The sequence below is a fragment of the Leucopleurus acutus genome (assembly GCF_964270905.1).
Source record: "Leucopleurus acutus genome assembly, chromosome: 6".
Classification (NCBI taxonomy): domain Eukaryota; kingdom Metazoa; phylum Chordata; class Mammalia; order Artiodactyla; family Delphinidae; genus Leucopleurus; species Leucopleurus acutus.
In genome coordinates, this window is record NC_139149.1 from 16,875,698 (window position 1) to 16,887,978 (window position 12,281).

Sequence of the window (12,281 nt, forward strand, 5' to 3'; positions counted from 1 at the left end):
GGCAAGCAAATTGAGTTGCTGCAACAAAAGCCTACAAAACGCAAACAAAAAAATAAAATAAACTGTACATGGATTTTAAGCAAACTAATTTGTATGGTTTTTGCAGAGAAATACAGGTATAAATAATTGTATACATTTTATGTCTGGGCAGTTTCAACAACACTGGTCTCCAAGAAAAACAGAAAAGGGTGAAGTCAAGGTTTTAGTACTTAGAAATTCCCAAAGACAATGGAAAGGATAAGAAACTCAGAAGAACCAATATCTGGCAAAGTTTGCATGGTATAATCAAAAATATATTTGGTCTTTTTCCCTGGTTCCTGGCACAGAGCTTCTAAAATGCTTGGAATTTCCTGAGCAATAAAAGGGTCTTTTGTTAATTAATAACTAGCCCTCTTTGACCACACACAGTTTATGTTAATGAATGACTCCAGGATTGGGGGTGGGGGGAGAGTGGCAAGATAGCTTCTGGAGAAGAACCAGCCACCTGATTAGAGAGCGAGAACTTTGAACCCTACCTGGAGGTCAGGAAGGGTGGTGGGACTGGAGCTGAAGTTCAAGCATATGGCCGATGATTTAATCAATCGGGCCTAGGAAACAAAACCTCAGTAGAAAACCTCTGAACCATGAGATTTGCAGAAGCTTCCTTGTTAGTAAACATATCAGTATACCTGGAGGGGACATATCCCAACTCCACCGAGACAGACTGTACTTAGGACCCTTCTCCATTCACCCTATTTACCTCTTCATCTGGCTTTTCATTTGTATTCTCTATAATAAACCGGTAATCATAAGTATAGTTCTTTCTGTGTCATTCTAGCAAATTATCAAATCTGAAGGGAGATTGTGAGAACCACCAAATCTGTAAACCAAGTCCGATAAAAATGCAAGTAGCCTGGGGTCTCAGGACTTGAAGCTGATATCTGAAATGAGAGCAGGCACTGAGTCCTTAACCCGTGGGGTCTTCACTAAATCTGAGTAGTTAGTATCAGAATGAATTGAATTGTAAGTCACCCGGAGAATTGTTGTTGAAATAGCACAGTCTGTTCATTTCTGAGCCAGATATGCAAGAGAATGGAGTACTCTGGGAGAAAATACTTGTACATGATAACGTTGATTTAGAAGAGGTGTTGCCTGTATACATCCATCTTGTACCATCCACTTAGAAGATCAGAATAATCACTGGCAATAATTCACCTCAAGGAATTTGTTTTTCATTTTTTCAAAAAGCCACTTCAATAATAATGAAAATAACAACAACAAACAACAATCACAACAGTAGGGCTACCATTGATCTATCATCTGTCATAAGCTCTGAAATTGCTTAGAATTCTGTGGTTCTCAATAATTCCCCCACCTCCTGCCCCATGACAAAGCTGTGAGGGAGGTATCTTCATTCTAACCCTTTCTTTTTTTCTCATTAGCTTACTGTATATTGAAACTTGATAGATATTAACCTGTGTGAGATTTAGGGTGACATATAGAACACAAGGTCCTCTCGCTCAGCATTGCACATTGCAGTGTCAGGAGGTATACTGTTACACAAGAGGAGGTTTATTGTTATTTAAAAATTGGTTAAAAGGGCAATGCCATCATTCCAGTCCTATGGGAATAAGAAAAGGCTAATAATACAGTTCTTAAACTTTTGTCAAGGTCACAGAGAAGTATATATAATGAAAGAATGCAGGAGGAGCTCCTTTCATAAGCCCTATGCCAACAGATTCTTTTCTCCTTTCCTCTCTTCCTCCCTTCCTTCCCTCCTTTCCTTCCTCCTTTCCCCTTTCCTCTCTCTTCTCTCTTTCTCTCTCTCTCTTGTTTTAGAGAGCTACCCTGTCTGAAGTCTGAATTACTTAACAAAAATTTCACCCCCCTCGTCCCCATCCGTTCTCACGGAACGTTGCTCACGCAAATTAACTTCACACGTTCACAGGTGCATCTGAGCCTCTGGTAACATTTTAGTATCTTTTACAGTTTCTACAATTATCCAGTCTGGCACTTTATTAATTATCACTATACTGCCTTCAGCTTCTGCAGCATACAACCTGGGAAACTTTCCAAATACCTTTTCAAAGGCCCAAGATGCTGAAACTTCGAACTTACAGTTGTGCACGGGTGGTGCTGCAAAGAGACTTGCTGATGATACACGTCTAAGAAACACATCCTTGCCGCTTAGTCAAGGGCCAAATCCCTCTTAACCTAAGCCATTAATGTTATCATCTGTTGCATCTGGGTGATTAATCCTTCCTAGCAGCCACCGGAGACCCCTTGGTCTACACTGACCCTAATTACAGACATTAATATAGTTCCAGTTGAGTCTCAACTTGATATGGCCTCAAATTAGTGTTTTGGGAAGTCTATTATTGCCAATAATGCTGTTATGTTACCTACATAGTTAATCACTTAATTACTATTGTAATAAAAGGATGCAGAAATATTTTCTACATGTGTTTATCGGTATTATTCAGCAATGATGCTTACTAATGCATTTTTGAACAAAGGGCATTAAAATGCATGAACTCTGCCATCTAGGAACATTCGATTAAAGCCAAGTAAGGTGGGATAAACAGGAAAACAAATACGCAGGTGGTTAACTAAACAAATTAACAAGGGAGACAAGACATTTGATCAGTTGAGAAACAAATGCATGCTTTCAGGCAGCTTGGCAAGATTTTGTAGCACCTCATTTGTATGTATCATTCAACTATACCAAAACTAACTTATTGAACATTCAAAATAAGATGAACACTATGGTAAACACTGAAGGTGCTACAAAGTCGAAAAACAAAGTCACTAGAATCTTTCCCATCTCATACTGGGCAGGATAAGACAAGCACTGTGTTTCTCTGCCCCAAATGCCTTAAAAGACTGGATGTGTGGTAGAAGAAAGCAGCTGAGTAAACTGAGGACAAATGGAGCAGTCAGGCTGTCAAAAGGGGGCAGTAGCCCCTCACCTTCAAATAATCATTATCTTATAGGAAATTATATACAGTATTTCTAACTTTCCAATTTTTTTCAAGAGAAGCTGGAAATCAAGCTGTTAATTTACAATCTCATGATTCTTAAATTATAGCCCGATACTTTGAAACATATATGTGTACCAGATTCTGCCTAGGGGCTGCTAGTTTGCTCAATTTTGGTAAAGCAAAAATTGACATAAGGATAAGGGGGTGGGGGTGGGGGTGGAAACAATGCTATGAGATTTAAAAAACAGGTGGTGTACTTTTCATATACTCGGTAGTAATGTAAGTGAAAACTTCATGATCCCACGTTTTCCAGTTAAATGAAATTATAGACTGCATTATGAGAACAACCTTTAAAAATGTACATGTAGTTTTAAAAGATTCCCAGAGAGGTGGGGCTAACCCCATGGCTTAGTGTTAACATTATACATGTATTATTACCAACATGAATATGCAGAGCTAATCACTGTTTTCATGAATGGTGAAATTTAAAGCCAAGGAAGCAACAGAATCAGATTTGAATTTAGAATGATTCCTCTGGCAGTTGGGTGAGTTAGATCTGATGACATCTTGAGGTCAGTGAGGTCTGGTAAGAAGCTCTCATGACAATCCAGACAAGCAACGTCAAGAAGTTAAGAAAGATGCAAGGGCATAGGGAGGAGGGTACATCTGCAAGGGAGATTGCTGATAAAAACAAAAGAATTTATTGATTAGATCTGAAGACTAAGAAGAAAGTGTACAAAACAATTTTGGGTTTTCACGTTTTTATCACTGGGTAAATGTTGCTACTGCAAACAAACTTGGGAAAAAGCGAAAACCAGGCATATTTTGAGGAAAATTTTGGACACACCAATTTTAGATATGCTATGGTTTTAATCTTAGTGGGATATCCAATAGGGGATATTCAAGCTTTTTGTACATAAGCCTGGAGTTTAAGAGAGATATCTGGAATTTTATGGAGTATTAGATGAAAGTTTACATTCAATGTAAATTCATTCTCATCAGATAAAAGGAGCAAAACCTCTCAAACAACATGTTCTACTATGAGTGGATCAGTAACAATGCAGTTATTATGAGTAATGTTTACGATTACTTTTATAAGTAAACCTGTTCCACCTGCCATAATAACGTCACCTCTCCCTGCTCTTTATTCAAGCTGTATTTCTCTCAAATATCATTCTAATTCTCCCTCTTTAAGCCTTCTCTGTCCTTTTCAGTGCAAGTGATTCGCCTGAGTCAATATGTATACAATTATATGTGCAGTTCATTTAATCACTGATCACTTCCATTATTGCTCTTTTGAGTTGTTTGGAACCTTAATTTACATCTACTGCCACAGTAATGCCCCTATTAAGAGGCTCCATTGCAATGATTCATTCTTGTCAGAAACATTATAACTAGAGGTAAAACTAGACAATGGACTAGACTATTCCAAGATGTCAGATACTGAATATCATGGCAAGAAATCATTAAACACAAATGTAAATGTCAGAAGTGCCAGAACATATAAAATATGCATTTGTATAACTTAAGGCTGAGGAAAGAATGAGCAAGAGGAGAAGAACAAGAGATTGGATTAAAATGAACAAAAGCTGGTAGAAGACTTGGTTGCCTTAAGATTGAGAAATGACAGATGCATAAGAACAGTACAGTTCAGGTGAGTGTTATTCTAGATCTTGTAACATGCTGGTGATAAAAGTATGTATAGGTGGGCTTCCCTGGTGGTGCAGCGGTTGAGAGTCCACCTGTCGATACAGGGGACACGGGTTCGTGCCCCGGTCCGGGAAGATCCCACGTGCCGCGGAGCGGCTGGGCCCGTGAGCCATGGTCGCTGAGCCTGTGCGTCCGGAGCCTGTGCTCTGCAACGGGAGAGGCCACAACAGTGAGAGGCCCGCGTACCGCATTTATATATATATATATATGTATATATATATATGTATATATATATATGTGTATATATATATGTATAGGCACCTCTATTACAAAAAAAAAAAAAAAATTACTGGCCCAAGAACTTGAGTTGGCGAATCCGCTAACTTAAAGTGTAGGTGGGTACATTTTCAACAGATATAGAATGATGAAAACAAGAAAGTAGGTCTTTGAGGACCCTATGGTCTTTTTTTTCCTGCTCCCTCCACCTCACCCAACCAAAATCCTACACACACACACACACACACACACACACACACACACACACACACACAAACACACACAGCTTATGTTTAATTTATTTGGCTATAATTTCCCTCATTACCTAATCTAATTTTTAGCTTATTGATAACTGACAAAAAATGTTTAGAAAAGTCATCTCTTATTCTAGAAAAATAAAATATTATTTTTTCAAGTATGTGATTAAGTATATATTGTCAATAAGCTTCTTTTACAATGCAGTCTATAAATAATCATGAAATGAGCATGAGGAAAGATTTTAAAAAGCCAGTTGACTTTAAGTGGATGGCAGGAGGGAAATGGTTACTGTACAATTGATAAAAAAGGAAAAGAAGGTCGAAAGAAGGCAGAAAAGAAGGCAAACCAAATTGCAGTCTATGAAGGGATACCAAAGATGGACTCTCTTTCTCTGTCTGGCTTCAAATGAAAGAAACAAGGAAGAGGTAGAGCGACTGTTTTTTTTTTTATCTTGCAGCTCTAAATAAAGCCATGTTTGTTTGTTATAGCCATAACTGTGTTTATATGCAAAGATTTTTTTAAAAAATCAGACCTTTTGTTCTATTTTTTTAATATTCTCTTTTCATAACTACCCAATTAATTAGTATAGTGTCTGAATTATATTACTTTGTGATACCTAGGACATCCATGTTGTATAAACATAATAGATCGTCTCTAGTTTTTTTTCTTGGCACCATGCATCTTATTGATTCTAGAATATTTTATTAAAAAAGTCAATGGAGAAAATGCCACGGTGCAAGTAGGTAGTTTTTAAGACTATTAAATCAGTACTTACTAATCCATGTAGAATGCCTCACATATATCTTTATTGCTCAATAAATGTGAACAGCCAAATTAATGTTTTATTGAGTTCGCTCACAGTCCATAAACTAAAACATTTAAAAAACAATTTTTATTTTTAATAGAAGGTAAAACTAATGGTCTCTGAATTCTGTTAATAACTTTAAAAAAAGGGCCAACAAGATGACTTTGAGGAAAATGTGAGTATTTCTGCACTCAAAAGTATAACACGTTGGGCTTCCCTGGTGGCGCAGTGGTTGAGAGTCCACCTGCAGATGCAGGGGACACGGGTTCGTGCCCCGGTCCGGGAAGATCCCGCATGCCGCGGAGCGGCTGGGTCCGTGAGCCATGGCCGCTGAGCCTGCGCGTCCGGAGCCTGTGCTCCGCAACAAGTACAACAAATTAAGAAAGCTTAGGCTGGAGAAGAAAGTTAAGGAATATTGTAAAGTGCATACTTACACAAATTATTCCTTTGAAGTTGAGTTACGCTAATCTGATTCTTCAAATTGTCTTAATGTTTTCTAATCACAATACTTCAAACATAATTTATCTTAAATGGTGTTATTACATTCAGGTAAAGAATGTAATGCACTAAATGTAATGCGCTAAAAAGTACAGCATATAGAAAGAAATTAAAAGTTATGAAAGTCCAAAAAATATCACATTAGAATTTCTGTATAAGTTTTCCTAATCATGGCCTAATAAAATTTGTTCAATACAATGCTTATAAGACAAGTTGACTGGATTTTTTCAGTAGCAAATTACTTAAGTACATTTTTGCAATGATATTCTATCAGATAAATATCAGAGAGAAAACCTAATTAATAGTTACTATTTTAAAACATGATATGGACTTTTCAAGAATTTGTGTCAGTAATGTGATTTTATATCTCTCATAGGCCAGGAAGTGGCTACCAAGAACTTTGAAATTTTCATATTTTTAAAAAGAAGAGAAAATATAATGACCAATATTGTTTCATAAAAAAATTTAACCTGGCTGAATCTTCTTTAAAAATGAGAGAAAAATAGGAAAATACTAGTGCTGTAAAGATTGAATTTTGGTTGACAGGTGATCGATTTTTCTTATAGATCAAAGACCCATTTAAAGTTGGTATGACATCATTAGTTTAGCATTACCATTGATAATCCCAAGGAACAAGAGAGAACATAGGATAGTAACTAAAAAGAAACTTATTTGTTGATATTTAATAAATTCTGGTATATTCTTCAATAATATCAGGTTAGATATTTACTTTCTTCTCTCTTATTTTTTATTTATTTATTTATTTGCGGTACGTGGGCCTCTCACTGTTGTGGCCTCTGCTGTTGCGGAGCAAAGGCTCTGGATCTGCAGGCTCAGCGGCCATGGCTCACGGGCCCAGCCGCTCCACGGCACGCGGGATCTTCCCAGACCAGGGCACAAACCCTTGTCCCCTGCATCGGCAGGCGGACTCTCAACCACTGCGCCACCAGGGAAGCCCTTCTCTCTTATTTTTATCTTTAATAAAACTATTTATATAAAGAGTATAATATTTATTTGTTGTTTTCATCTTAATGGACCTTGGATGCACAGAATTAGATTAATAATAACTTTTGTCTCTTGACAGAGTGTCATCTGTAATAAATTTAGCCAATAAAAATATAACATGCCCAGTTAAACCTGAATATCAGATAAACAACAAATATGCTGTAATCTATGAAAATAATGACAAACCATACAATAATGTGAAAATAACATAAATGTATGGAATATCCTATAAAAATTAGTGAGCTACAACTAAATGCAGATATGCATGAATCAGTAACAGAATGCTGTGATAAAAGGACATATTGAAGATCATGGACAGCCTGGTTCCTCTATTAAAAGTTCAAAACCAACTAAATATGTCATTTAGGCAAACATATATGTAACCAAACTGAGTTAGACATTCACCAGAAACCCAAGGATACAAAAAAATAATTTCCAGAGCAAATTCGTTTAAATGTTGAGTTGTCATTTACTAAACTTGCACTTTAATGGTCCAAAGCTAAAGGCCATTCTTTATTGTTCACTTAATCAGAAATGTCTATTAATAGATCCTAAGCTCAGTTGAGGAGAACAGCAGTTGTTTGCAACTATGACTGAATAAACTTTTGTGTTCTTTCCTGATGCACATGTGCAACCATTTTCATATGGTGTATATATCTAGGGAGAAATCTGTGGGTTGTAGGGTGTGTGAATGTTCTGCTTCACACAAAATGACAAACTGTTACCCAAAATAAAAACACAAATTACACTCCTGCTAGCAATGTGTAAGACGTCCTGTTCTCCACATTCTTTCCAGTTCTTGGTAACGTCAGAGTTAAACTTTGCCAGTGGGATAGGTGCAAAATACATCTCTTTGTTGACTATCATTTTCCTGTTTGTAAATTATGTTAAGTATTTGTTTCTCTGTTTATCAATGATGTGTTTCTTTTGTGAACAGTGTATTTAAATCTTTTGCTTATTTTTCAATAAAATTGGAGGAGTATTTTCATATTAATTACACACTAATATTTTTCAGTTAACTAATGCTTTTCACCATGCCTTTATCATTTACCACTTGGTATTCTTTACTATGCTAAAATATCTGTCTGTGAACTCTAATTTTAACATGAGATTATAATAGATACAAGATACAAACAAACAAAAAAATTATAGGATGTGACAATTCAGAGGAAGAATCTGAACTAAACCAAAGAATGACAAGACTCAGGTTTTCAGTTCTGAACATCAATGTTTCTTGAGTATATTAACAGGTGGACTACTACTCCTTCTGCTCAGGACTCACAAAGAAGTTGATTCTCCATTTCCTTCTCATTTGTCATTATCCATTTAATAAGCAGATATACTGTAACTGACCCTTATCTGCCAAAGCAAAGGGCAATAGTAAAAGAAAAAAGTAACTTCAGATTTACTTCCCTGGTGGCACAGAACTTTCTGCTTAACTAGGGAAAGAAAGAGGTCCTGTAAAATCACGTCAAATCCAACAGAATGACGATAAGGAACAATCAGGGGCTGCCTCCAGATCCAACGTCTTGAGCCCAAATCCCCAGCTCTAAAGTAAGAAAACAGTTCTTCTATTCTTATCTAGCAGTCACTGTTGAAAACACTTCTGGGTCTCTTCAGCTGCACTTAGGAGCTGTTAGACATTCACCAAAAATGTAAGGATAGATATAAAAATCATTTCCAGGGCAAATTAGTTTCAGTTGAGCTGTCATTTACTAATCTTTGCATTTTAGTGTCCCAAAGCCAAAATTTATTTCTTGCATTGTCCCTTTCTCAGAAATGTTAAGATTTCATTTTTTTTTTTTTTTTTTTTTGCGGTACGCGGGCTTCTCACTGTGGACTCTCGCATTGCGAAGCACAGGCTCCGGACGTGCAGGCTCAGCAGCCATGGCTCACGGGCCCAGCCGCTCTGCGGCATGTGGGATCTTCCCAGACTGGGGCACGAACCCGTGTCCCCTGCATCGGCAGGCGGACTCTTAACCACTGCGCCACCAGGGAAGCCCTCAATATTTTTTAATGAAATATATAGAAGGCTAAGATCAATCCTTTTTCTGCACATTTTCAAATGGGCAGATAAAGGTCAGATTAAGCCCAAGACATGAAGAATGATTTTAGTTTGCCCGCTTCTTTTTTCTTTTTCTTTTTTTTAGTATTAATTTTATTTCACTTTGAAAACTGAGGGAAAAATTAAGGGGTACATTTCTAACACTTTATAGGGCAGATGGTTCTTCTTATATTAAATAGGTATTTAAAGCTAAATGAGTTCATTACAGACATTTACTCACAAATCCTCCCATTGTTCCTCCTTCACTAATGCTCATTATTCATTCCTTCTTCCACCAGTTAATAATAGATACAGGTCTAATAAGACATTTGAAATACAAAAAAAAACTTTCACTGGACTTTGCAGATGGTGGTGAATGAATGATTCCAGTGAGATTCAAGCTAAGTAGAAATATGTAAAGATGAAATGCTGCTGCACATGTGTCTCACTTGCAAAGTCCCAATTATAAAAGGTTATGCAAAGGAATTCATAGAAAAAAATGAACCAATTGTCAAGGCACATATGACAAGATAATGCTCAATCTCATTCATAATTAAATAACTGCAAATCAATATAACAATTAAGTACTATTTTTTCATCAGCCAAATTGATACTAGTTAATACGTTGGCAATATTAGTGATGGCCAGAGTAGGTTAACAGGCAATATCATATACTATTGGTGGATCTGATTAATACAATTTGATACTATTAAATTTCAAACTGACGTTTCTTTTGACCCAGCATTAGTACTTCTATGAATTTAGCCTACAAATATATTTCAAAAATGGTTGCCAAGTGTATTTACAGGAATATAATAGAAATGAATATATGGTAGTGCATTATGCAAGGGAATTCTATGTACTCGTTAAATGATATTAGAGAAAAACAAAAGCATTCATATAAAAAGACCTTCAGGTTATATTATTAAGTAGATGAAAAGGGGAGACCATCCATGCTGTTGAAATTAAATACCCACACACACATGAGTGCATATATTTTGAAATATATTGTTTATGTACAGATGTAAGAAGACCCACAGACATATTTCTGGAGTCATTTTTGGTGAGCAGAAATATGTACATGGCTACCCTCAAAAAGGAGTACTGAGTGATATGGAGGAAAATTTTTATTTTTATTATATATACATGTATATCAGCACTGTGCAGAAGAACTTCCTATGGTAATGGAAAGGCTTTGTATGAACATCATCTGGTGTGGCAGCCACTGGTTACACTTGGATATTGAATGTTTAAAATGTTGCTGTTGTCACTAAAAGATGGAGTTTTTAATTTTACATGATTTTAATTAATTTAAAAATAAATTTAAATAGCCATATGTGGCTAGTGACTGTCATATCAGATAGGTCAATATACTATATATATTTTTTCCAACCATGTTTTCACTATATTGTTCTTAAACATGTCAATGAGGGAGATTAAGAATAATATTTCTATTTGTAATTATACTATAATTTATAAAATCTCAAATGTTAATATTTAAGGGACATATAAAAATTATGGGATATAACAAATGATAAGAAAGAAGAAAGCCACAGAATTGTAAAAATAGTATTAAACTGAAGGAGAGATTATAAACATAAATGCTTTGCTCCAAATAAAGGGAACTTACAATGTGAATTTGTTCGTTTGTTTGTTTTACTTCATATGTAAGTGTATACATAGTATAAAGATGTAAGATTATCTCTATGAAATGAATCTTTAATTACTATTTCTTTTATAAAGAACAGAATGTGTAGATGGAACATATCTCAACATAAAAAGGCTATTTATGACAAACCCACAGCCAACATCATACTCAACAGTGAAAAGCTGAAAGCTCTTCATCTGAAATCAGGAACAAGACAAGGATGCCCACACTCACCATTTATATTTAACATAGTATTGAAATTCCTAGCCATAGCAATCAGACAAGAAAAAGCAATAAAAGGCATCCAATCTGGAAAGGAAGGAATAAAACTCACTATTTGCAAATGACATGAGTCTGTATATAGAAAACCCTAAAGTATCCACCAAAAAAGTTTAGCGCTAATAAATGAATTCAGTAAGGTTTCAGGATATAAGAATAATATACAGAAATCTGTTGCTTTTCTATACATTACTTATGAACTATCAGAGAGAGAAAGCAAGAAGACAATCCCATTTAAAATCACATCAAAATGAATATAATACCTAGGAATAAACTTAGCCAAGGAGGTGAAAGACCTATACTGTGAAAACAATAAAACGTTGATGAAGAAAACTGAAGCTGATACAAAGAAATGGAAAGATATCCAATGTTCGTGGATCAGAAGAATTAATAGCATTAAAATTCCCATATTATCCAAGGCAATCTACAGATTTAATGGAATCCCTATCAGAATACCCATGACATTTTTCACAGAACAAAACATATAATTGCAAAATTTATATGGAACCACAAAAGACAACAAATTGCCAAAGCAAACTTAATAAAAAAAGAACAAAGCTGGAGGAATCAGGTGTCCTGATTTCAGACTACACTACAAAGCTACAGTAATCAAAATAACACAGTACTGGCACAAAAGCAGACACACACATCCATGGAACATAATACAGGGCCCAGAAATAAACCCACACACTTATGGTCAATTAATATACAACAAAGGAGCTAAGAATATGCAATGGAGAACAAACAGTCTCTTCAATAAGTGGTGCTGAGAAAACTGAACAGTTACATGTGAAAGAATGAAATTAGAACATTTCCTCACACCATATACAAAAATAAACTCAAAATGGATTAAAGACC

The 12,281-nt window shown here is 35.7% G+C and overlaps 1 protein-coding gene across 5 annotated transcripts in view; it reads right to left on the bottom strand.

Moving 5' to 3' along the window:
* DPP10 (dipeptidyl peptidase like 10) overlaps positions 1-12,281 on the bottom strand; it is a gene marked incomplete at both ends in the record, with an annotated part of 1,304,794 nt that overhangs the window by 325,569 nt on the left and 966,944 nt on the right. The window lies entirely within an intron of this gene.